Here is a 26,914-nt window from a genome sequence, read left to right as displayed (position 1 = left end):
TGAGACTCATTGTGGTGATCATTTTGTAATGTATAGAAGTATCAAATAACTGTTGTTGCACACCAGGAAGTATCATTGGATTGTAGGTCAATTATACTTCAAAAGACGAACGAACAAACAAACTCAGAAAAAGACATCAGATTTTTTGTTACCAGAGGATGAGAGTAGGAAGACAAATCAGATGAAGACGGTCAAAAGATAATCTTCCAGTTATAAGGTGAATAAATACTTGGGATGTAATGTACAACATGATTAATATAATTAACACTACTGTTTGTTATATATGAAAATTATTAAGAGAGTAAATCCTAGGAGTTCTCATCATAAGGAAAAACATTTTTTTCTTTTTCTTTTTTTTTTTTGTATCTACATGAGATGATGGATCACTAAACTTATCATGGAAATCATTTCATCATGTGTGTAAGTCAAACTATTATGCTGTACACCAACTTATACAGTGCTATAAGTCAATTGTATCTCCATAAAACTGGAAGAAAAAGGAAAAGAAAAAGAAATACAATTTTCCACAAGGAAAGCCATTTGCAGAAACACAAGGGTTACTTTCTGTCAAAAAAGTGATATGAACACCTTTTTAAAGTGTTTGCTGATTCTCATTTAAATTTTCACTAACTCTTTAATGATAAGAGGAATAAAACTTCTTATCAGGGATTTAAAGTAATTTAAGTATTAAACATAGCATGATCTTATTTTATGTTCTGGCATGTTGAAACAAGAAATTATTAATAAGCATCTTCACCAACTGAGGTTTTCCCAATTTTAATGAAGAAAGAAAGAGACCGCTTACTTACTGAGAATACAGAAATAGATCACACCCTGAAAACCAGAAGTTAGAAAAGTTAGAGCTATCAAAGTTTTTCAACATCTCTAGCAATCGTCTCTACACTAAATTGGAACACATCAGCCTTAAACTACTACAAATTTAAGAGCCAGTTAAGAAAATTCTCAAAGGGCCGAGGAGACTCTCCATGGAGAAAGCAAAGTGAAAACAACAGCTCACGTTATTAGAACTAATAGCAGTTAATCGGTGTTCTGTCTTGGGCTGAACGTAAGAGAGTACATAAAGACAACAGAGAATTCAAGTAGGTCAGAGCAAAGGTAAGGTTGTGGGGACGATAACACTCCCCCACTTAAGAAGAAATGAATTTGGACACCAAGTCAGAGCAGAATGTCCAGTGTAGGTAACAATAGGTCAAAGTCTACCGACTGGTACATGTTTAACGAGCTCGGGAGGCAAAATCCTGGGACAGGGACAAGTAGTGCAGATTTTTTAGAAAGCAGCTTAATATACAAGAATCCTTAGCAAAAGATTTAAAATAAATAAACCATTTATTCAAAGGCAGGCAGCTCTGTTCTATCTGTTCAGTTCTGCCGTAGTGCCTGATAATTCATACTTCAAGAGTCAGATCTTCTGATACAAGCACACACTGTGCATTGATTCATTCACCTATGCATTCAGCAAATATTTGGTACTCTACGTGGCAATCACAGTGATATACACCAGACCTGTGATAAATGAAAGACGAAATAAACATAGCCTTTGCTGTAGTGAAAATTGTATTATAGTGGAAGAATTAAACACTAACCCTTTAATTACAAAAATGTGTTTTTAATTATAATTTTGATCAGCTATGAAGGAAAGTTACTGAATATCCCAAGAATGAATTGCAGAAGGAACCATTCTAGTTTGCAAATGGGTAAAGTGGAATATACGGCCTGAAAGCTGGGTCAGTTAGCCAAGCAAATGTTTGGAAAAAAGAATTCCTGACAGAGGAAGAATAAGGTCTTAAAGTTAGGAAGAAGCAGGGAGATGGCCAGAGTGGCTGGAATACAATGAAGGGGTGAGGGTGGAGAGAAGACAGTGAAGCTGATGGATTGGTTAGAGGCCAAGAGGACATTGCATGCTCTGCTGGAGATTTTGGATATTATCTTAATTGTACTTCAGGAAAACACTGAAGATTTTATGCCAGTAAACAATATGATGACATTGACATTGTTAAAAGATCCTTTTAGGTGATCTCATTACGTATTTGGTATGGATTAGTCAGCAGCAGGGTGGATATGAAGGGCTGACCTGTAAGGCTGCCTCAATAATCTAAATAATGGTACCTTGAACTTCATTACTGACAATGAAGATAAAAAAAAGGAGATGGATTCAGCACATAATTAAGAGGTAGAAAGGAGGGCTGAAGCCATAGGTTTTAGACATAAGCAGATGGTGTCATTTACTAGAATAGATAGGACTGGAGAAAACCAGATTTGGGTAAACTATTCAGAATTCAGCTTTCTCAGAGTGAGATATAGCTAATTTGAACTATGAAGTTGATGTGTCTGGGTTTCGGAGAAGATACCTTGCCTGGAGACAAAATTTGAGTTTATAATCATATACCTAATCGTTCAGGTGTAAAAGATAATATCTCAGTTTCTGGAAGCTGTACATGAATGGATGATGGTACCATGTCCTAGCATAGAAGAGAAAAAGAAAAAAAAAGTTTAGAGTGAAGAATCTGAGTTCATTTGTGAACAGCCTGAGATACACAAGTATAAACATCAAGTACAAAAGTGGGCTGATGGATCTGTAGCTCAGAAAAGAAATTTTGGCTGGAGATATAAGTCTAAATTTATTACACAATATCTGTCAAGTTATATAATTGGATAGGATAAAGTTTATATCATTTAATTATTAATAATGACTGAGTTTAACAACTGTCTTGCAAAATTCCTGAAAATTAAAGTGGTTTCTGATAAGTTGGTATGGGCTGGCTTCAACAGACCACTGATTTTAAGCCCTTGAAGACAAGGACCATTAGATTCCTGGCACCCATAGCTCATGTCAATAAATAATTCCCATGTCAATGAACATTTTTGGAAAAAAAAATGTGCTCATGTCAATGTTAACTGTATTGGAAGAAATACAGGTGTTTTTTGCATTCACCCTCACATGCCCCAAGCCCCTCTTTTCCATGTATCTGTTTTTACTTATATTGTTCATTCAGATTGTTTTTCAAGCATAATTATTCCTGGGTGATATACTAGCCAAGAGTTTTGCATCTGACAACTTTGCACCAAAAAGTCAGTCTAGAACATATGCTATTCTTATAAATTAAGACTTTTAATCCCTACTTTAAATCAAATCTCTTTTTAATTTAAATTCTTGTGTATTTCAGTGAAGTATCATTTTGTTTAGAAGAGCCCCACACTCACTCCCTATGACTAAAATATTAGTTATATTTTCAAGCTACTTTGTGTAATTTCATAGGACAGATGTCTATGATGAAATCTTTTCCAGGAAATTACAGTTGCAAGTTTAAAGATAAAATTCCTTATGAAGGAGCAAAGTTGATTGCCTTATGCAATAACCCCACAAAAACAAATATTTTACAAAAGAACTTACCGAAACATTAATATCCTGCTATGGGTCCAGTTTTTGGTAGAAAAATAAAATGTGTTCCAAAGTATTCATATAAAAAAGAACTTATACAAAATTGCTTTATTAAATGAACCTATAATAGTTACATTTTACACTGAACCAAAGGTCAAATAAGAATGGAAAAACTTTTGTCCAAACTCATTTCTGAAATAGTTCTGTATCTGGAAAATTCTACAGCACTCAAGATTGGTTTTAAATTGTTATGTAAAAAGTTAGGCGAAACTAATCCGGGCTGCTGGCTGTCAGGACGGCAGCCATCTTTGGGGAGGTTAGAGAATGGAAGAGGGAACATGGGGCCTCTGGGCTACTAAGTAATGTATTGTTTGTTGACATGAGTGTGGGTGACGTAGCAGTGCCAGTTTGTGAAAATTCAACAAGTTTGTACAATGTTATATGTACACTAATGTGAAATATAGTACACCCCTGCTAGAGTTTTAAAATATTCGTGTACATATACACATCCACATATATGTATGCAATATATACTTGTGCACTCAGATCATGATATGGTAATGATTTTTTTAAATACATCTATTTAGAAGTTTTCAGCTAAGTACTTTTTAGTGAGAATGAGACTAAAACCTGTGTAAAGTCCATAAAAGGAGTCTGTGTTTTTAATGTGTTAATCAAATACCGTAGTGAATTTACCATCTATATTGTTGTTGGCATTTATTCATTTATGAATTCTTACACTAAACCTTATTTTTCAAATAAACCGTCTTAAAGGAGTTACTTGTGGGTCAAACTATTCTTTTCAAAAGTTCAGAAGCCTTCAAAGACCTAAGAGTGTATAGACTTTTGTTGAATAAAAAAATTGAGACATAATGAAGTCTAAATTGTTTTGAGTCTGGAATTTTATTTAGACCAGACTATTTTGCAGATATTTGAATTTGTTACTGGAGAATATAAGCAAGATAAAACTTTTAAAGCTCTTTTCTAATGCGTATCTAGCAATGCGTTCTGGCACGTACCCAGAGCTATTCAGTGACTCTCACAGGGTAGGACTAGTTGCTGGTATCTCTGACTTGACGTTAAAAATGCCTTCCTCCAAGAGCATTTAGTCACTTAAAAAGGAAAACTGGGCGGGGGAGGATATAGCTCAGTGGTAGAGCACATGCTTAACATGCATGAGGTCATAATGTCCTCGGTTCAATCCCCAGCACTGCCACTAAAAAAATGATAATAATAAGCCTAATTACCACCTCCCTAAAAATTAGCAAAAACAATAAATAAATAAATAAAAATTTTAGAAAAGGAAAACTGCCTCTCAGAATAACTAAATTGTAAATATAATTTAAAAGGAATTATTATGATTATTTGGGAGTTATTATACCTTCATAGACTTAAGACTTTAAACTGTACGTTTCAGTTCTACCTGTAACCATTAGCAGGATTCCTGGCAGCTTCATTTTACATGGAGACTGAACTACAGTTGAGTCCTGTATGTGAGACCTTGGAAGCCATTTGGGTGCACTGAGATCTGCGAGCTAACTGAAATCCTGAGAAAATGTTGGATATATTAATGGAAAGAGGAATCCTGTAATGTTACATGGACAATGTACAGGTATCCTAAATCTGGAGACATGTTAGAACATCTGTTCCCCATAGCTATTTTCTTCATTTAACTGAAAGATGTGTGCCCACGACCAGCTTACTATATAGAAGTACCTGCAGATGAAGTCCTCTGTGTCCTCCTCCCACTAATATCCTTCTTCCTCCCCCCCAGAGGGAATTACAATCCAGAATTTGGTGTTTATATACTTCTCACACCTTAATTTTCACATATATCTTTAGGCAAAACAAGATAGCATGCCATCTTGCTAGGTTTTACATTTTATATATTTGGGATAATAATGTATAAGTTCTGAACATTTTTACTCAACATTAAGCCTACAAGCTCCATCTGTGTTGATGGGACTTGTAGCTCCATTAATTTCTTGGTGAATTTTTTTAAAATATTGTTAAAGGATATTATGGTGTAATAAATCTGGGCTTTGGTCATATGGAACTTAAATTCTGTTTTATTATTTATATCTGTATACCCTCGAGAATGTTACTTAAAATGATTTCAGCCTGTTCCTTACCTGTAGAAAAGGATAATAAATTAGTTCATAAATTAGTTCAGACATAATGACATAATGTGCATTTGGAGACATATATACATAAGATATTATGTATTTTAACAATAATAAATGCTTTTTCTTTTCCATATTTTAATTTTTTTCTTTCACTTTTAAAACAAATAGTGATTACTAGAAATTTTTGTTGCATACTTTATTACAAAACTGACCATTTGTTTGTCTTCTGGGATGTAAAAAAGCAGAGATGCAGAGAAAGCATTCCTTTACGACTTGATTCTGGGAAGTGGTTCAGTAGCTTGATGAGACTGAAGAGGTGTGAATTGTGAACTCAGAAAACCTAGATGTAACTTCAGGCTCACCTGTTCATTGGTCCTGTGACTTGGCCAAATTTCTCAACCTTTCTTTGAGTAGAAACCTTCATTGATAAGTGGAGATAAATGCTACTTATCTCACAAGAGCTTTGTGATGATCAAGTGAGATCAGTTTATTAAAGAACTAAGTGTGTTCTAGTCTTATCATATATGTTTAATATGTATTAGCAGTTTTCCCTTTTGTAGTCAACTTATTAATGATGTCAAGATATTTAGTTAATGTAAGGCTTTTATGCACATTTTTCTTAGGTACATCTCAGGGTTTCATTCGCCACATTTTAAAAATTTTTGTTGAAATGTTGTTGATTTACAATGTTAGTTTCAGGTGTCCAGAAAACAGATTCAGTTATACATATTCATACATACACATATCTTCTTTTCGGATTTGTTTCCATTCTATGTTATTACAAGAAATTGAATATAGTTCTCTGTGCTCTATGGTAGATCCTTTTGCTTATCTATTTTATATATAGTAATGTGTCTGTTAATATTCAGCCCTTTCTTTATCCCTCCCTGCCCTTTCCCCTTTGGTAATCACAGTTTGTTTTCTATGTCCATGAGTCTGTTTTTGGTTTAGAAATAGAATTTGTATCATTTTTTTTAGGTTCCAAATGTAAGTGATATCATGTGATATTTCTTTGCACATTTTTGACCCTGAATTGGTCCCGTGACTTCCATAGCTTGAACAGTTCTGGCCACTACCAAACCTATGTAGTGAGTGATACAGCTTCACTATCCAAGTGTCTACTGGGAGCTCTATAAGTATCCAATTCTTTACCAACTCTTCATCTTTCTTCCTGGTTTATCTCTCCTTTGTTTTATTTAATATTCAGATCTCATTATCTCACCATCTTCTCATAATATCAGTGGTTCTTCTTCTTCTGTTTTGTTTTTTTTTTTTTCTTTTTTTGGTTGTGGGGAGAGGAGAAGGACACTGAGTTACCTAAGTCCTAAAAGTCTTCCATTATCTCTCTTTATCTCTTAAACTTACTTAGTCCTACTGCTCTAATGTTTAAATATCTATAGAATATTTTCCTTGTATTTGTATCCCTCTCTCTGCCTTATTTAGGCCCCCATCACTTCTGGCAGACTATAGTTGAATTCCGTTAAACACATTCTCTTCATCTGGTTACTGCATTCAGTCTATCCTCCAGCCACAAAATGTACTCATATTACTCTCTTAGTGAAATCTTTAATACATCTTTCTCTGAAGAATAGCTTCAAACTTCTTAACAGTGTTAAAAGTGTTGTATACAATCATGATTTTAAATTTTTAAAAAGAACTCTATATTAATTAGATGTTGTATAATTTTGCCCTATCACCTGACAAAATGTCTATTGTATCCAAAATTCTCATAAGGTAGATACGTCAGTTTATCAAGCATATCGTGTGATGTCCTGTCTCTCTACAAATGAATGCTTTTCTCTTTTCTAGAAATGGCTTTCTTTCAAGCCTTTTCTTCAAGACTAAGCTTTAAGAGAAAATAAATTAATGTTTCTAAAGTCCTTACAGTGTCAGAAACTGTGTTAAGTGACATTAAGACATTGCATTATTTGAGTTTTCTATTAATAGTGATGTTGATAAAAATCCCCATTTAGAGACCAGAAACTCAAGGTAGGATTTAAACTCTCATCTGGATGACTATGAAAACTTTAATTATTGTACTCTAAGCCATTTATTTAATTCTTGCAAAAAGATAGAGAGAGAGATATTTAACTTAATTTCTACATGATAAAACTCATGCTCATGGAGTATGGGTAGCACATCCAAGGTCACATACATTTGTAACAGAGCAGGAAACTATGGTGCCTTCCTGAGACAGGTCCCTCCCGCCATGTACTCTACCTGCCTCTTGTTTGTAGAAAAACTGTAGTCTCCCAGGCCTCCCCAGAGTCATAAAAGCCTGGCTCAAGAATTAATGATGGAAAGGATGTGAACATGTAGTTACAAAAGTAGTAGTCAGATAAGGAGAACTGGTAACGATTTAAAGAGTAGATCAGCCACGTGGCAGTCACAAGATCTTTAGTTCCTCCCTGAAGTACCGAGGTAACAGTGTATGATACACATTTTCTGAGTTCTTTTTAACAGATACTAAAACCCCCACCAATTACAAGTAGTTAACTACTTGATGACCATGAGCATATAGCCCCCAGATCTACTGGAGCCGGAGGATTGATAATGTTAACCCATTTGATATGGCCTGTTACCTCATCATCAACCAGGGAATTGTGCATGAGCTGATCGCCTCCCCTCTCCACCTTGCCTTTAAAAATACTTCCTTGGAAGTCATCTGGGAGTTTGGGTTTTTTGAGCATTAGCTGTTCCCTGGCTTTTTGCCTTACAATAAATGCTGCACTTTTCCTTCACCACAACCCAATGTCAGTGGCTTGGCTTTCCTGCACAGGACAAGTGGACCCACCTTTGGTTCGGTAACAAATTCAGGGAAGCTTGAATTTAATTTCAAACTTATCAAATGTTAAAGCCCATGTTAGTTCCACTTACCACTAAGTTTCTTTAAATATCACTCCTTCCATGAATCATTTCCCAATGCCCCATGAGCAGTTGGTGATGACAGTACTTCTTCTGCTCCTGTGCCTCATATATAACACTTGCCTAACAGTTCCTTAGGATACAGGCACAACATGCTTTAGGAGCGATCTCATTTGCATAACTTAGCATGTCTCAGAGGTGATTAGATTCATCACTCTGCATCTATGCATTTATTTGTTTTCCTCACTAAAGTATGAATACCTTGGGGGCAGGTATCTATACATATTTATTTTCCTAGTGTTTAGCACAATTCCTTTCTTGTAAAAAGTATATAATAAATACTTTTTGACTGAATGAATATGTTATGATTAGGGAACAACTATGTTATAGGTAGGACAGAGTGAGAAAAGAGGAAAGAATGTCTTAAATCTGGGAGAATAAATGCAGCCTGCCTCACATCCCTTGAGCTCAGAAATACAGAGACTTGGCAAGCTAAATTATTTTCATAACTCTGCTTGGCATTATGTATTCTTATAATGGATATAAATTATGCATTTTTTTCAAATGACAGTAGTCAGGCAGTCTAGGTATATATCTTAAAAGATATTGCAAATTTAGCAGACAAAAATATTTTGATTTATTCACAAATGATAATTCATTTTATTGACCCTGTAGTACATTACAAAGTTTACTCCATATTTTACATGCATTATAAATTCAAAATGTTGGAAAGCCTCTAGATCTACAAAGAGATCAAATTCATCTAACGTAGGCATCTCTGTTTTCCATCCATTTGATTGGATTTTTGTTTGGTTTGGGGGGGTGGTAATTAGGTTTATTTATTTTCAGTGGAGGTACTGAGGATTGAACCTAGGACTTCATGAATACTAGGCAAGCATTCTGCCACTCAGCTATGCCCTCCCCTCCCCATCCACTTGAAAAGATTGGTTAAGTGTGTTTATCAGGCATAAGCAGACTTTTGGAAAGAGGAAATTAGTTTTTATAACAATCTCAGGCTTTATCTTATCTGGAAATACAATTGATTACTTTTGCCCAGGAGTTTCCATTCGAGGTTTACCTGCTGCCCCTACGCTGATTTCTCAGGGACTTACTATCTCCATAGCTTTTCTCATGCCGCGTACTCTTTGCTGCTGACATCTGATCTGGGTCTGTTCTGTGTTGGTAAGCTATTTGAGTGTGGGTGTGTTTCTCATCTCTCCTCCCATCTTTAAATTGAATCTGAAAATTCACCAAGTAGATGAACAACTGCCTTCGTCATTTTAGACTTAAGTCTTGGGTATTTGTATTCTGATTGTATCTCACTCACCACGGAAGGAGAGAAGGACTAAGATAATGCTCTTCCTATCCATCTGGTTAAGCACTATTGAATCATGCCATTTTAGAGAACTTAAATTTCTAATGCTTAAGTTTGTGTTTATTTTTGATTTTGTCAGCAATTTGTATCTCCTAAATGATTTACTCTATAACCTTATACCTGAAAACTTAAATTGCAAAGTTTTCAATTGTCTACTGTTTTTAAATGAGATGTTAGCTTCATACAAAATTGCTTCTATAAATAATTAAATTGATAAAACTCTTGGCAAGATATTAATTATTAGCTCTAACCAGTAATTTTTAAGTGTTCGATGTCTTTGAATCTTCTGTATAAACAATAAAGAATACTACTCAAATAAATAGCATAAAATAAGGTCTACTTGTAGTTTACTTTACTATATAAGCAATATATATATTTATAAACATTCAAATAGAATCTGGCTTGGGCTGAACAAAACATTATGGAATATGGGAGATATATAGTAATTGGATAGTTGATTTCACAGATTGCCATTAGGATATTTTAGCATAATTTCTTTATCAGCTAGGTACACTCATTTTCTCTGTGACCTAACAGGGATTATGCTCTTGCATGCACTTGGAAGGAAGAGAAATCTCCTTGAATATCCCTGAGCTCCATCTCTATTGTCCTCAACAGTCCTAGTACCCTTGCTCACTGATATCAATTGTTACTGCTTTATTGACTGAAATCACTGGGATCATGCCTCCTTCAAGAGTAAATTGCTCCCTGCAGTGTAATTGTCAGATGGGAAACCTTGGTTATACTCTGAGAATTATTCTCTATTCTGGCCCTGAGCCATGAACTTGAAGGTATCACTCTGGTCCTACAAATGGTCAGGTGTAATGACATAGAAATATGATATTTGTGTGTATGTGTGTGATACCTGTGTGAATATAAAAGAAGGCTGTAGAAAGACGTGGCATTAGACTTAATGAATGATCTTAACATCGTATTCAGTCGTCTTTGGTGGATAAATAAAGCTTAATTAGTTTTTACAGTGAAGATACTTTGGGAAATAGGCAAATATTTCTTGTATATAAATGCATTTGCTATTTGACACGAATTTCCCATTACGGTATTTTTTTGCTAATGCTAGCGTGATATTTTTAAAATGCTACCTGTGTTTCCCCTTGATGAATATTAGCATAATAAAATGCACATTTTGTTTTAAAGCTTGCTTTTTCGAGGCAATGGAAAAAGACTAGTAGACATCATGGCGTGATCTTAGGAGCTTAAATTCTAAGAGAAAGGGCTCTCAGAACTACTGACACACCCAGAATACAGGTGCTCATGGTCCAAAATAGTTAACAATGCTGAACACATGTACCTACTACGATGATTTTTTAAAAAGAAACCTCTTCCATATTATTGAAATTAAAAATTAATTATTTTTAAGTTAAAGTCTTCTAAGAAAGGTTACTCAGATGAGCGCAGATGAAACTCTATGATTTATAGCCCTACATCATTCTTTCGGTTTCTTTCTTTCTTTTTTTCCTTAATTTTCAATTTAGGCCTGTTGATTTTCCAGAAATGATAGGCAAAAAAAAAAAAAATCAACTCTGTATATCTCACTTATAATATAAAATATCCAGCCTACACCCGCAGAAAGTATGTCTTTTGAATAAAAGGAAACAGATGCTGTGGTGTTTCTGCGGAAGAGTCCAGTTTAAACATTTTGCAGTATGCAGATGTCATCTCAGCTATGTGAGTGTTTTACCCGAGTAGATGCTGCAGGGTTGGAGGCTTCTGCCTGTGATTCGGGTTGTAATTTTGTGTGTGTGTGGAAATAAACCAATCGCGGAGCTCCAGTTGTCTTAGCGATGAGGTGATCAATAGCCCATTACTGGATAGAACGGCGGCTACAGGAAGTGCATTGAAGATTTTAATGCATGAATTATGCATGCGGTGCTCATTCTTTAGTCTCGGAACAGAATGACAGGGTTTGTGAAGTCGCCTCAGAGAGTTTCTTGCATTTCGTGACTGCAGTGAAATGCTTAATATTTTCAGGCATAGAAGCAGCATTGACTCCAGCCAGCTGAATTTGGATGTAAAGCCCCCAGCTCCCAGCACAGAATGCTTTATTTGAAAGTATTGCTAGGTGGAGAGCCAGCTTTTCTGTCGTCTAACCTGCTCTCTCCAGAAGGTTGGCTGAAGGATGGGAGCGGCTGTGCCTGCCTCTGAGGTCACAGCTTGAAGTCCTTTTAACTTGCTTTCTGCTGCAGGAGGTAGGCGTACCATGGTGTAACTGTCGCTGCATTCATTCAAATGGACAATTTGCAATAAATACTGTACCCAGAACGACAGATAATTCAACATACGCGGTAAGTCCGAGGTTTTTCTCTAGGTTAGGTAATGGCAAGCGAGAATGTGCTGAATTAAAATACAGGCGATGCGGTATTAGTAAGGTTGACTCACATCTCAGGATTGCGATGCAGTGGCAAGGTTCTCGATTGTTATGTTAATTGAAAGCTGACTTTATTTTATATTTTTGACAGTATTGTGCCATAGCGTATTTTGTTTTCCCTGCAAAAGCATTTCAAAAATGTAACAGAGCTTAGATTTGTGTGTATCTTGGAGAGACAGCAACCTGCAAATTGGGGAGGGGCAGCACTGAGAGTGAGCTGAATCAAAATAAAAAATGACCTCCTGTGGAGAAGTTTTAGCAGGGCTGTGGTATTCCTTTGGCTCAGATTATTTCCTTAATGTCATCATTTTCAAAGTATGGTGAAAAAAAAAAATGTTGGTAAATACCCAAAACACCCTTTCCCCACAAGAAGAGGAAAGCACTGAGGTACTCAAACTCAAATACTGTGTTGCATACAAATGAAACAGAGGAAATTAAAATAATTTGGTCTAGCATGTCCTTGAAGGAAGACCTTGCTGTCAGAAGCAAAGCAGTTTGGCTCCTACCTGTAGTGGTTTGTTTTTTTCCCGCCTGTCCAAAATGCAAAAAGAATGCATAGATGACGTATTTTGAAATTTACCACCCCCCAAAAAAAGTTTTATGCATTCCTGTTCTTTTAAAAATTAAGCTTATACAATTGTAGAATCCACTATATAGAAGCCAAATAAAATTTACAAAAACCCTGAGAAACTGAAAAATGTAGTTCTGTGTACCATTATATTTGCCAGTCTTTGTGAATTAAAGCTGCTTGCTTAAATATCATGACAAATTAATTAATAAGCATGCAAAAAAATGTGCAGTATGATGTGAATTCCTGTACCTTTCTTTAGGGTGGGGAAATAGCATTAACAAAACATTCAGTAAGGAACTCTAGATACAGTAAAAAAGTTTAAGAATGTTTTTCAACAGTAAATTTATACAATTAGCATACATATATACACATATGTATATGTATGCACACACATATACAATATATTTTAAAAAGCATAATACATGCAATATAACAAGTATATCATATAAAGCAGATAATGTATTACATAATATTATCTACTGTCTCAAGTGTTTGATACTAATTTTTTTAAATGTGTTTGCTAAATTATTAAGAACCAGAAATAGATAAGGGCAAGTCGTTTTTGTAAAAGAAGGAATATTTACTAAAAAAGAAAAAGAAAAAAGGAAATATAGAGCAATGATACTAAGAGGGCAGGAGAAATACCTTTCAAGCATTTCACAGTGCATTTCAATTCTGCTGGGGTGTTACTCTGTTACTCGGCGTTCCCGTCTACTGTCTGGTGGTGGGGTGGCAGTGTACTCCCAGCACTGGAGAATGTGTTTAAATCTTCCAGGCTGATCTAGGTTAGGTACGTGAAGACACACGTGGAGAGAAGTAACTGCCTGTACTTCTTAGAGGTCTCCTGATGCTGAGTCATGGTGTTCTGTTCTGCTTACATGCCTCCTGGCTGAGGTGGCTCCTTCACCACTAATAAAATAGAATCTAAAGGCAAATGAGAAAAAAAAAAAAAGGAGGGGCCAGAAACTTAAAGGTATTTATTGCCTAATGACATACTGAATTCTGAATAATGAGTATAATGGCAGTGCTACTTGTTGGATCTGGCTGAGGTGACAGTCGTAGAAAAGCAAGGTGACACAATCATAGCAGTAAAATTAATGGACCAACATGGGGAGATTGTACAAAGGGGTCCATGTAGCACTGAACTTGTTCTTATCTGAGCCTCTCTGTCATTGTTCTAGTCTCAACCCAGGCCATTAATCAATCTCATTGAGAATATTTGATGGTCAGATAAAGAGTATTTCCCACGTCGTGTGAGTAAAATCTGAAATGAGATGCGCTCAGTTCCCAGTTCCCACGTTAGTTAAATTAATTCTTCTAGGTTATCAATTGGGAGAAACTGACAAGAGATGAATAATATTTGAATATCAACCAGAATATGTGAAGTGAAACACCAAAATGAGTTTAGAAAATGATTACTATGGCAAAGTATAATAACCACATTAAGTTGAGTTGGAAAGAAGACTGAAGATATCAGAAGGAAACAATAAAAAGGAAAGAAGGAAATGGCATGTAAAACCCCTAGAGTAGTGAAATATCAAAGATGAGGTTTTTGAAAGGAAAATGTATTTAATTCATAGTTGATATATTATTAAGGCCTCAAAATCATTTTATAAGAATTCTGAGATATTATGATTCACTAATGTAAGGTTTTGTCATTTATTAAATATGACTTTTAAAGGTGACTTAGTAGAATGAGAAATCAGTTGAGAAAAATATTTTAAAATGGTAAGCAGTCAACTTTCTTATGGGGAATAAATACTTATATTAATAAGGGATGTTTGCATATATATTACAATAACTCTAAGAAGAAAACTGTCTCTCTGTCTATACTATATTCAACATTAACCATAAACTAACATGGTAGAAATTTACAACATTTCTGGAAGATTAGAAAAATAAAAGATGAGTGATGATATGCCCATTTTCCCAACTTCAAACACATGTACAAGTTGAGTAAATCTAAGTTTATATTTATATGACAAGGTAATTCCCCATAGGATTCTTTGGTAATTAGTCCTGATGAGTTAAAAGCTTTGTCAAATATATAAAAAAACTTTTTCAAGTATGAATTTATAACAAAGAGTGATATCAAGAGATTTCATCTTCTTTTCTCACCCATTGGGGAAAATGGTAAAAATCGGTTCCTCAAATATTTTCCCTAAGAATTCGTTTATGGAACATTTTCCTTTCATATATGCTGTTAGGAGTTGACTTTGAGGGATGTGTCATTTTAAGATAGCTTCATGCATGTTGCACCAAGTTATTCCCTCTGATTATAAATACACATTTTACTGCATTCTTTCTTTCTTCCTAATCACGTTAACCTTACAGGACAACTCAGTGCAATGAAGAAGCATTTATTAAGGATCTTCTTGAGGGCTTTTGCTAGGTACTTTCTGTAGATGCAAAAAAAGATGAAGGGCTATGCTTTTTTTGATAGAACCAGTAATTCAAATGCAGGAAAAAACTACAACACAGCATCAGGCAAAATATTTGGTTAGAAGTTTTAGTGTCATGGGAAAAATGAGGAACCATGCTGAACATTTTTAAATGGAGTCCAGGTGAAGAATATGTATAAAGAGATGGGAGCAAAAATTAATACTATATATTCTAGTGTCAGGACTGAAATAGGGGAGTTGGATAGATGTAGCTGAGAATAAACAAATGGGAGCAGGTTATTAAGACCTTAGCCACCACAATAACATGGGCATTCACAGACATAGTTTAATCACACTACAGGCATTTAATGCTAAAGACATTTTTAACCCTGAATCTGATGAATACTCAACATTACTTTTTAATGACTGTTAATCCTGAATTTAATGTTATATTAACCATACCTTTTATTTTCTGTATTCTAATGCTTTGCCTTGATGACTTTGGAGGAACTGCCCCTCCCAGAGTGAGCCAGTCACTGGAGTTAGTAGGTTATTTGCCTGCCCTTAAGTGCCATTTTCAAATGCAAACCAATCATCCAAAGCCTTGCCTTCAGCCTTCTTCTTCATTAGAGTTCTTACACTGAGTCACTTTCTTCCTGCCCTAATCACCCTGGAGACAAGTACCAGACAACTAGGTACACTCCAGTGCCCCAGAGCTCCCTGAAATAATTCAGACTAGCCAATCCTAAATCCATTTTTATCTTGCCTCCTTCCTGAGAAAAACCACAGTAAAGGATCTTGCCCGCAGTTGCCCTTCTGCCTCTGCTTCCTGACCAGTCCCCAACTCCCATGATTCCACGTGTACCCCCAGGCATGTGCCCCCTTCTCTTGGGAACTGTGAGTGTAACAAGCTATATTTTCAATGATAGTCATAGTCATCACCAGATCTGTTGGTTTTTACCATACGTAAATAATAATGAAAAGTATTAAAACAAACATGAAAAACTTTTCAACATCTTCTTTAACATTAATTAACATCAGTAGAAATATTGCATTCCTCGTATTTAAAATAAATCAATCAAGTCTTTTTTTTTTTTAAATCATTACCTTTATATTAAACTGCTATGTTATTTTGAATTTAAGGGTAATTTCTAAGTGAACCTCCTGTAAACATAAGCTTAATTCTTTTCTGAGTTGTGGTTGCTGGAGGGAGGATATGTACTCTGGAAATGGGAGTGGGCAATCAGTTTTCAGTCTCATGACAAAGAACGTAGGTCTAAAGTTTTAAATATTTTCCCAAGTCTGCTTTAACTTGTAGTACGTTATATCTGCTACATGAAAATAAACCTCTACCTTATCAAACAACTAAATCAATGTCAAGGAAGAATGCTACGTTCCACTCCTTAAGTATCGAATTCTGAAACTGTAATTGTCAAAAGCTAGTGTTGTCTACATAGCATCTTTGATACCCAGTAGGCGAGTATAACGCACATCCTCAATAAAAAATATTTCTGCTACATTAAGCCTAAAAAAAACGGAATTGAAACTCTTGAGAATGTGGTGTTCAGGAAAAGGTTGTCGGTAATCGGTGAATGCAAAACTTTGGGACAGTGAACTGAACACACGTAACCACAAGATTAACAAGAACTGAGCCACATGGAAGTTGTGCGCTGAAGAATGTATATCAAGACATCAGTGGTCTCTTTTAGTGATGCCCTCTGTTCTTTCAGAGCATTATCATTGAAAGAAGCTGAGACCAGTAGATGACTTTAAAGGGTAAAAGAATTAAAACATTAAATGTTTCATGTTTGAATGTTTGGGCTTTTAGCTTCCCTTTCTAATCCGAGATTGTATGATGATAAGTAATTATTGCAATCCCAACAGTCCTTTAAGAGAGAAACTTTTGATCAAGAAGCTCAAGTAGAAAATTGGAGACAATTTAGATTGGGAACAGGTTAGAGAAGTTACTAGTCATGCTAGCAGATGGAAGGGCAGCAAGGTAGGTGGCTGGGAGGGAATCTGGAGGCGGAGCTGTGCCAGAAAGAACATAGGAATTTAAACAGATGGAAGATGACATATTAGTTGGCAACATGAGAAGCAGGGTGACAAACAGGAGAAATCTGTTGAAGTACTGGGTGAGCAGGCAGCCAAGAGGTGAACTGTATGGACCGGTAATAAACTAAATAGGCCCATATGAGGGCACCCAAGTTCCAGCATAAATAGGTAAGAAAACAGCTACAGTTTTTCCCTTTACTTGAAGTTAGGAAATGACTTTTATTATACATTTTTAAAGGGTTTTAGAAGTCAGGATGAATAATGATCTACGGAGGGAAAATATTAGTAGAAGATTCAGAGATGCTTACTACAGAGGAAATTTATTCTGTGAAATTATCATGAGCATAAAATTTATTTATTGTTTCCTCATTTTGTGCTTCCTATAATGTGAGTTCTGGCCCTGGCTTGGTTAAATATGAGGATTTGGCTGGAAAATAATACTGAGAGGTAATACAAGTAGAGAATAAGAATTTAAACTCCTACCAGAAAGAATTTTTCAGACTGTGGAAAATCTGAATATAATCTTACCTTATAGAAAAAATTCCTTATGTCGTCCTTGTCTGTTAAAAGTGGTATTAGCTGTGTCTCAGTGAACATAAAGATGATTACAAGTCATTTGGTCTCTTTTCTGTTTTCAGATTTATCTACCCTTAAATCACTATATCCTTACACAATTATTCATGCTTACAAACACTTAGTAAAATTATGTAACATAGTTTAAGTACTTTAAAAATTCTAATTTTCATTACAGATTCATATAAAAGTGCCATACATGGTAATATTTGTATGAGAATATTGGCTTTAATGCTATCTACTTTGATTGATCTCCAGATAGATAAATGGGTTCTAAGTGGAAGAGGCACTTTCATTTGCCATGTATATAAACTTAGAATTAATGCCACTCTTTTCTTTGTCCTCCAATCTAACCTACGAACTTATTTTTCTGATACATCAGCCATATTTCTCAGGCCAATCTTTCGCTCTCTCTTTTACTAGCCAAAACCCTTATGCCACTGTGCCTGAAACTTGTTTATACGTTTATTGCCAGCATGATCATTTCTAAAATCTCTGCATTTCAGTTAATCACACACAGAAGCAAGGGTCATGGATCCAGGGTTGTCTGGACTGCATGACTATTCTTATCACATGATACATTTTGCCATCTTAATCCTTTGAATTAAACTTTTGAGCACAAGGCTGGTAGCAGTATCTTCCCAAGTTCCAATGCCCACATTATATGTGTATATGTATGTGTGTGTGTGTGTTTGTGTACACGCACCCAATTCTCTTGAACTGAGGAACCATATTTGGTAAGTCTTGCACATGTGATAACCACAGTGTCAGATTTGGGGTTAAAGGATGAATAAAAACATGGAACTGTCCATTAAAGAGCTTATATTCAGATGGAATAAGTAGATTTATATATAGTAGATACTAGGGTACAATTCAACTGGTGGAATGATGTTACGTTAATCTGTAGTAGATATGTATATTAGCCTTCATAATTGTGAATCTGTTAAGTCAGGGAAGACACTAATTTGTTAATTCAGCAAATGCTTATTAAGCTTTTTCTGTGTGCAAGGGCTATGCAAAGGAAACTGTATTCCCTGTTGCCATGGACAGAACAGTCAGTTACAAAATCAGAAAAGATAACAGAAAGTCCACTGGACAAAGATAGCACTTGTAAAGCTACAAGCAGGTACGATAGCTGCATATAAGTTGGGCTCAAGCCAGAATTAGGGGAGGGAAGGATAACTTTCTAGATGAGGCAAGCAAAGGATATTTACAATAGTTTTAAAATATTTATATAATGGTTTGTTCAGCGTAGTTATAAAATAAATGGTGTTGACTGGAAACTTCAGAGGTTCACGCTGAAAAGAGATAGGTGGTTAATAAACACGAATTGAAAGGAAAGAAGAAACAAAGTATGTGTTTTGTGCTATCATGCTTAAATGCATAGTCTCATTTAATCCTCTCTAGCAGATTATGAAACCCTCACTTTAAAAACGGGAAAACTGAGAGATGGAGGTTATACTGTCACTGAAACTCTAGGTTCAGGATTAAGAGGTTGAAGTTTCTCTTCTGTAGCCCCGTAATTTTACATTTTCTTGGGACTTTGAAGGAATCTTTAAATGTCAATGCGTGTATATATGAACAGTGACATTTTGGGCCCCTGTGTTCCCAGGTTTGTTCATCTTTCTTTCATTTTAACTAAAATGAGCCTAATGGAGGCAGTACAGAATTACAAATTAAGTTTTATTGTGATTTACTAGAAGAAAGTCAAGCTTAATTTGAAAAATAAACCATCCATAAACATAATCTATGTTCAAAATGGTCACTGCTCAAGTATGAAAAACTTGACTAATAAAGAACAAAATGCCATTTGAGGAAATACATACATTTTACAGGATGTCCAATACATGTACCTAGCTTAAATACCACTGAGTAGTCTGATGAATAATGTTTTTAATAAATTCATATAAATTAGTTCCTCCAAAATATGAATTAGTGATGAGTGATTTTTAAATTCTTCTTTCAGAGCCTTTTTCTCCTTCAGCAGAAAAAATAAGATTTACCAAGGGAGTCTTCTGTATATGATTAAAGAATAGAAAGGGCACTGCATTTCCAGTGTCTAGTACAGAGCCATGAACATAGTAGATGCTCAATAATTGTGTGTTGAATGAGTGTTCACATGACTTAATGCTACCATATTTTTTAAATTCTAAGACACTGTTGTTTAAGTCACACTATTGAATGAATAGACTTTGAGGAGAACATTCATTATGTGAATTGTCCATATCAAATTCAAGATGAATAGATTTTTTTTTCAATGACAAAAATCTATCTTAAACTAGCTTCAGCAAAAGGGGAGATTTATTGGAAGGATATAGTATAATGTGACTGAAGTCTGTACAAGCAAATGTTGGGAAGGATAGGGTGGTGCTTAGCTAGAACTAAAGTAACCCTGAGCCTGGAGACCTGAATGTCATGTCAAAGATATCAACTTTTCTATGTGTGTGGTTTTCAATCTCAGTGAAGATCAACTTGGCTATGAGACTTAGGGAACGTGCCTGACTGACAAGATTTAGATATCTCTTTGTTTGCAGCCCCCTCTCTCCCACCTCCACCTCTCAGTGAGTGTATTTTGTGATAGTTTTTACAAGGATTTTGTTGTAAATGGCAAGTTCAGGTGACTGGAATGAACATAGTGTTATTTTTTTCCTAACCTTATCAATTAGAAAATTGATGTAAAAACATTTGGTGATTTAAAGCAATGTGGGTGCTTTAATGACAAAGAAGTTATGTCTTATGTAGAAGTCATGTCAATAGCAGGGATGAGAATAATAAAACTATTTTAAATTATTTTAAATCATATTCAACATTTTCAGACTCCATGGGAATAAGTCTTCTGCTTAGGTCCATATCCCCAGCATTTAGCACATTACCTGATACATTGGGAACAGTTGGTAAATATTTGTCACTAACAGAGTGATAATAAGGTCTTCTTCACTCATAAAATTAATTCATTATAGTAAATTGGATTACAATGACGAAGTAGAAATGTTAAGACGGTATTTATTTTAAAATTTGGGGGGGGGGTAGGTAATTAGGTTTATTTAATTATTTTTTAAATGGAGGTACTGAGGATTGAACCCAGGACCTCGTGCATGCTAAGCATACACCTTACCACTGAGCTAAATCCCCACCCCGCCACACACCCAAGAAAGTAATGAAAATACCAGTGAGGATATTCCATGTTGTGACCTCTCTACAGCTAAATGACAAATTGTATAAAACAATATATTTAGAAGTAAGTGACCTGTAAGATAAGCAGAGATCCAAGCCAAAAAGATTGTGTCATATTGAGCCTGGGTTTGTATCATGTTGTTAAAGATGACTTGAAATTGTACATTGTTTCTTTAGAATTTACTCAAGATGTTAAATACATAGAAAATTCCTGAGGGGAGTGGAACTAAGCAGAAACAAAACAAAGATCATGAGAGAAGTAGTTGTTTGTGCCAGAATGCTCAGCTAGAAGAGAGAAAACATAGCCAAATGTTTACACAGATATATTTGGATGAGACCTTTGCAGAAGCGCATGAATGCGAAATACTGTTGACTTTTTAATAAATTACATATTTTAATCATTTTTGTAGAAAAGAAGAAATTCTGTGGCACAGTGATTATTCTGAAGTTACTAAATGCAAAAAATAAGGAAAAAATCTAATTATTTTGTTTTTTATTGCAGTAGAATATAGCCCTCATTTATGGAAATGTTAACGCCTTGAGATGAAGCCTTCCTTTCATTTAAATTGAACTTAAATAAAGGCTTCATGCAGTAATAAAGAAAATATTTTTGGTAATTTAAGAGATAGATTATTTAGAATTTGTCTGTCTAGTCTCTTATCGAGAATAAAATGACATTTTAGAGTTGGAAGGTGTCATATAAAATTGTGACTAATCCTTAATTTTTGCATGTGAAAACTGAGTTTCTAATGATCGAGCTTTACAATTTGAAGACCTTCTATTTGGACGTACCTCCATAGAGAAAAATAAGTTTCAGAGGACAAGTGGTGAAAAATTCAATAATTACATAAAAATTGCACTAATTTTTTCCTTTAATTATAGACTTCTCAATTCAGACGTAATGTTCTTCATGTAATTAATTTCTTAGTTTAAGAAAAAAATGTTTCTTAATGAATCACCTTTGCTCCTCTAAATTGTCTCTCAGGGACCATTCTTAAGAAAAGAGAGAAGATTTCAATGAAAGGAAATTATTTCTCTGTGATTCAAAACACATAGAATAGTTAACTCTTAACTGCAGAACTAAAATTTTGGAAGAAATCATTTATGAGCACTGATTAGGAAATGGTCACCCACTGAGACATGCTCAGTATCAATATAAACTTAATTCTTTAAAAGAGCTAGTCATGTGTCAGTCAGTGTGCTGAGAATAGTGCTTTGATTACATTACCAAAGCAGAATTTTCAGTAGCTTATAACCTAGAAGGAAAGAGAAGTAAATGTGTTAAAGTTGGAATGGAGGCCATTTCTCATGTGGAAGGTTGATGAGGATTAAATTAGCCCAGCCAAGTGCAGATATGCAGTAGATACTAAACACAGAAAGACAATGACGATCATATTGCTTAGCAATTGGTAAAATAAGGAGAATGAAGAACACAAATTTGTTAATTACCAGTGAGTGTTAGAACCTGTTTCACAGCAAAATAGTTGTTTACTGTGTTTTGTTGACAGAGTAAAGCACAACTTAAAGAGGGAAATGGGTACACCAACATTTATTTATTTTGTACTTTGTGCTAGGCACTGTGATAAGTGTTTTGCATATTGATTTAAATGTCATCACTGGAGTAACAATAAGTATTTTTAAAATTTGTTAATAAAACCCAATATTTTAATTTTGTATGGGAAATGATATTTTTTGGTCATGTATGTCAAATATAGGTGATTAGTTATTTAAAAATAATTTAGTAATAAGTCTTTATAGACCAATACATAATTGCAGATGAGACAAATTACAAAGAAATATAGTAACCTATTTATTTATTATCTTGTTAAGAATGGAGTGATTAAGTTTGAGCTATAAAGAAATCAAAAATGTGTATAAGTAGAATGGAAATTAAATATTCCACATAGGCAGTAAAAATTATTATACACAGATTGAGTTAACTAGGAAAACTGAATCATGTGATGATTTTAGAGCTTGATGAATTCAGCAAACAAGTCAATGGAAAAGATCCAGTTAGTAGGTGATAAGAGAGATTACTTTAGCAATGGCACTGCAGTGGAAGTTAGAAATACAGTAAATTCACGTGGACTATTGATAATTGACATAAGAAAGAATAGAGCAAATCTACCAGTAATTGAAAAAAAAAAAGATAAGGATTGGAGGTGAGAATATTGACAACTCAAATGCTTACATAAAGTTTCCTACAGACTTTAGTATTTCCTTCCTTTCTTCCTATGCGTCATCACCCCATAGAGCAGTTTTTCATTTTCAGTATCTCTAACAAAGTCATTCACATTAGCCCAAGTTTTCTTTTTTTGTTTTCTACATGCGTATTTCAGAGTAAAAACCGAATCCACCGATGGTTACTCCTTCTTTCAATCTGTGTCGCTTTCAAACATTGCACAACCTTTTTTTGCCAACTGAAAAATGTGGACTAAAAATTATTTGAATTTAATTGTTTCCAAAGATCTTAGGGAAAAGTTGAAAAATAGTGAATTAATAATGTGAATAACAATTAGAATTATCTCTTACGATTGATGCCACAGACACGTTGCTAAACAGGGAGCGGTAGAGTTACCGTTCCTCCAGATCTTCCAAACTTCTAAACTCTACACGTGTATTGTCATAGGAGAAGAAAGCTTTATGCTTAGATAGAATGAATTCTCACAGCTGCAATTCAACACCAGAATTAATATAAGAATTTGTATATGAAGAATGCATCTGATATTCTTTTAAATTCTTCTTTTAAATTATTCTTTTCCCAGTGACATTTCTGTAAAGTCAAAAATTTTCTTAGTGTTCAATGTTAGGAATTTTTTTTTTTTTTGCTTTGTCAGCTAATCAGCTTGTAGCTAAATTTTCTGTACAATTAATAGGTAACATGCCCGAGGCTCAGTTACTTGATTTCCTCTATACTGGGATCTCACTTTTCTATCACTGTGTTAAACGCCTCATTGACTATTTAAGCTATAACAAAATCCTTTTGAAAGTATTAGTGCATATATAATGAACAAATAAATATGTGAACTATTTATGAGAGTTAACATCCAGACCCTCACCTGTTTCGACTGAGTCAAGAGATAAAAATGCTATTTTGGAATTTATGACAGAATAATCCGACTACATACAGTTCTCTTTAAAAGAGATGCAAATGTACTAAAATGAAGAAGGAATATTTCAGAGGCTTTTCCAATTAAATTATTACTTTTTCAGGGCTTTGCATGCATGCATGTCATCTGTTTGGCAGCCAGCGCTTTGTCTCTGGGTCTCTCAGAGATGAAATGCCCACTTTACGTTGTGTTGAACTATATATCATGACTTTGTAGTACAGAGGGAATCCAGAGCATATGAAAAAGAAAAAAAGGCAGTAGGGACTGGTTCTAAAGGAGAAAAATCACTTCTTTCTTCATGAACTGCCTTCTCAGACAAAATAGCCAAATGTCATATAGGACTGTAGTAAGATAGAATTTGTGGTAGACCTACATTACTGGGCAACAGAAAGTGAAGTATCAAAAGAAAACATCTCTGTATGGTTAGAAGGGTCAATAAATATTAATGTGGTAGTAACATAAAACTACTGGATTGATTAAGAACCAGAAAACCTGGATTTATCCCCTATGAAATTTTAGACAAATGGCTTAATCCATCTAAGCTTCAGGTTACTAATCTTAAAATGAGGATTAGTAATATTGATCTTACCAATTCTGAAACTGCTTGTGAAATACAAATAAAGCTTTTATGGAACTGCTAATAATTTCTATTAGGGAGACTGAGTCTCCATGAAAAATGTAATGTTAACAACACCTTGAATACTTTTGTAATTATTATTTAATATCTAACAGTGATTTGTATTATTAAAGTGAAGATATTTCAAACAATTTTTAGCCATGTCATGTACAACCAAAGCAAAACAAATTCAAATTAGGAAGAACCTCTCTATTTTTTCCCCTGTGAGACATAGAATACTATCTTAGTGAGAAATATATATGAATCAGTAAAGAATCAATCAACCAACCAATCAATTCTTTAGAGAGTGATATTAAAGTCTTATATTTATTGATGCTTACTTTGCTAACATTCTACGTGTTGCTTGTTGACTTCTATTTAAATTAAATTGTGCTTTATACAAAGGCACTGGACAATTTGCACACTTTTTTCTGAACACTTTTACTGTGGATATGCCTTGCAAACATATCTATATTGTTCAGTATGAAATCAACTCGTAATAAATCTTTGTTCATTTTGTGTTTTTTAAAGGCTGTCAGCTTGGAGTTTCTGAGAACTTGGCAAGAACTTTTTTCTCTTGATTTTTCGGATAAGAGTCTGAATTGATTCAGTACTTTTCAACTGTTACATTAGATGCATCCTGGTGTCCTGCAGAGCTACCCAGAAGGAGGTGGTAAAAGGACTGAATAGTTACTGAAAGCTCTGGTTCTTTATGTGTCATAAAACAATGGAATCGTTAAAGCCTCCAATCTGTTCCTTGATTATGCTTTGTATTGAGAAGAAGCTTTCAGAAGATGCAGACACACAATCTGAATTTATTATTGTTTCTTTTTCAGCTGACATAATCAAAATTATTCAAAGTGATATCAAAATATGAGCTTGTCTTAAGTTGCTTGTCTAGATAAGATAGTTTTTGTATTCTTAAGCTGTCTATGAGGTTGTAGTTGGTTCAGATATGCACCAATTGATTTGAAAAGTTTTTTTTTTTAATTTGCTAATGGGAGTTGTTGTTAAGGCTATTTACTCATCTTTCATTATCACTGCTCTAAATCAAAACTGATTATGAATTATCCACTCTCTCATCTTATTATTTTCCATTTTGAGTTTTAAAATACCCCTTTTTGGCATGAGGATGATGAAATGAACTCAGTGTTAGTGATTCTATCCATTCAGTTGTCTTTAACAAGAATACCTAGACTGTTTATCTAGACATCATTCATCCAGATAACTTTCAGACTTTAGGACATAAAATGGAAATATTCCTGCCTGGATTCTATTTGAGATTGTATTTACCATGCAGTGAATCTTTGATTTGCTACAAAGTCATTTCCAAAGGCTTTACGTAGACTGCTCCTCAAAAAACTAAAAGTAGTACTATCATGTGATCCAGCAATTCCATTCCTGGGTACATATCTGGAAAAAACAAAAATACTAATTTAAAATGATACATGTACCCCAATGTTCATAGCTACACTATTTACAACAACCAAGACGTGGAAGCAATCCACATGTCCATCAACATACTGATGGATAAAGAAGATGTGGAATGGAATGAAATATTTTAAGACTGTTAAGTCTTAAAAAAAGGAATGAAATTCTGCCATTTGCAGCAACATGGATGGACCTAGAGAATATTATGCTTAGTGAAATGTCAGACAGAGAAAGACAAATACTGTAATGATACACTTATATGTGGAATCTAAAAAATAAAACAAATGAATATATATATCAAAACAGAAACAGACTCATAGATATTAAAAACAAACTAGTTGTTTCTAGTGGGGAGATGATGGGGGGGAGGAGAAAGATAGAGGTGTGGGATTAAGAGGTACAAACTATTATGTATAAAATACATAAGCAAGAATGATCTACTGTAAAGCACAGGAAATCAGCCAGTATTTTGTAATAACTTTAATGGAGTATAATCTGTAAAAATACTGTATGACCATGCTGTACACCTGAAAATAATATAATATTAAAAATCAACTATACATCAGTAAAAAAAAAATAGACTTCTAATAGTAGTGGAAATTGGAGCTCTTTGGATCAAGCTATTAGTGAAAGGTATTGACAGAGCTCCCATGTACCTGGAATATCAACAAATACATTGGTAAAAACAGGGCTTAGAAATAGAGATGACTCTGTCTTTAGTTTGCACATATTTTTTTCACTTTTCTCTTTCCTTCTTATGCTCTTTGCTTTTCCAGTGCATTAGGAATGAAAGCTCTACCTTAAAAAATTACATATATACATGCACCTGCATATGTATATGCATTTTCCTG

General features: G+C 34.5%; 1 protein-coding gene across 5 annotated transcripts in view; it reads left to right on the top strand.

Moving 5' to 3' along the window:
• The window catches only part of CNTN1 (contactin 1), a 284,008-nt gene that overhangs the window by 89,734 nt on the left and 167,360 nt on the right, over positions 1-26,914 (top strand). The window contains exon 1 of one of the 5 annotated variants that reach the window (XM_072972987.1): positions 11,824-12,069. The exons of 3 other annotated variants lie outside the window; for them this stretch is intronic. The gene's annotated coding sequence lies outside the window, so the exon portion shown is untranslated. Of the gene's footprint in view, positions 1-11,823; positions 12,070-26,914 lie in introns of those variants that run through there. One more of the 5 variants, XM_072972985.1, reaches the window with a different exon arrangement.

This window comes from Vicugna pacos, chromosome 12 (assembly GCF_048564905.1).
Source record: "Vicugna pacos chromosome 12, VicPac4, whole genome shotgun sequence".
In the NCBI taxonomy this organism is placed as follows: domain Eukaryota; kingdom Metazoa; phylum Chordata; class Mammalia; order Artiodactyla; family Camelidae; genus Vicugna; species Vicugna pacos.
This window is presented reverse-complemented; position numbering and strand designations above follow the sequence as displayed.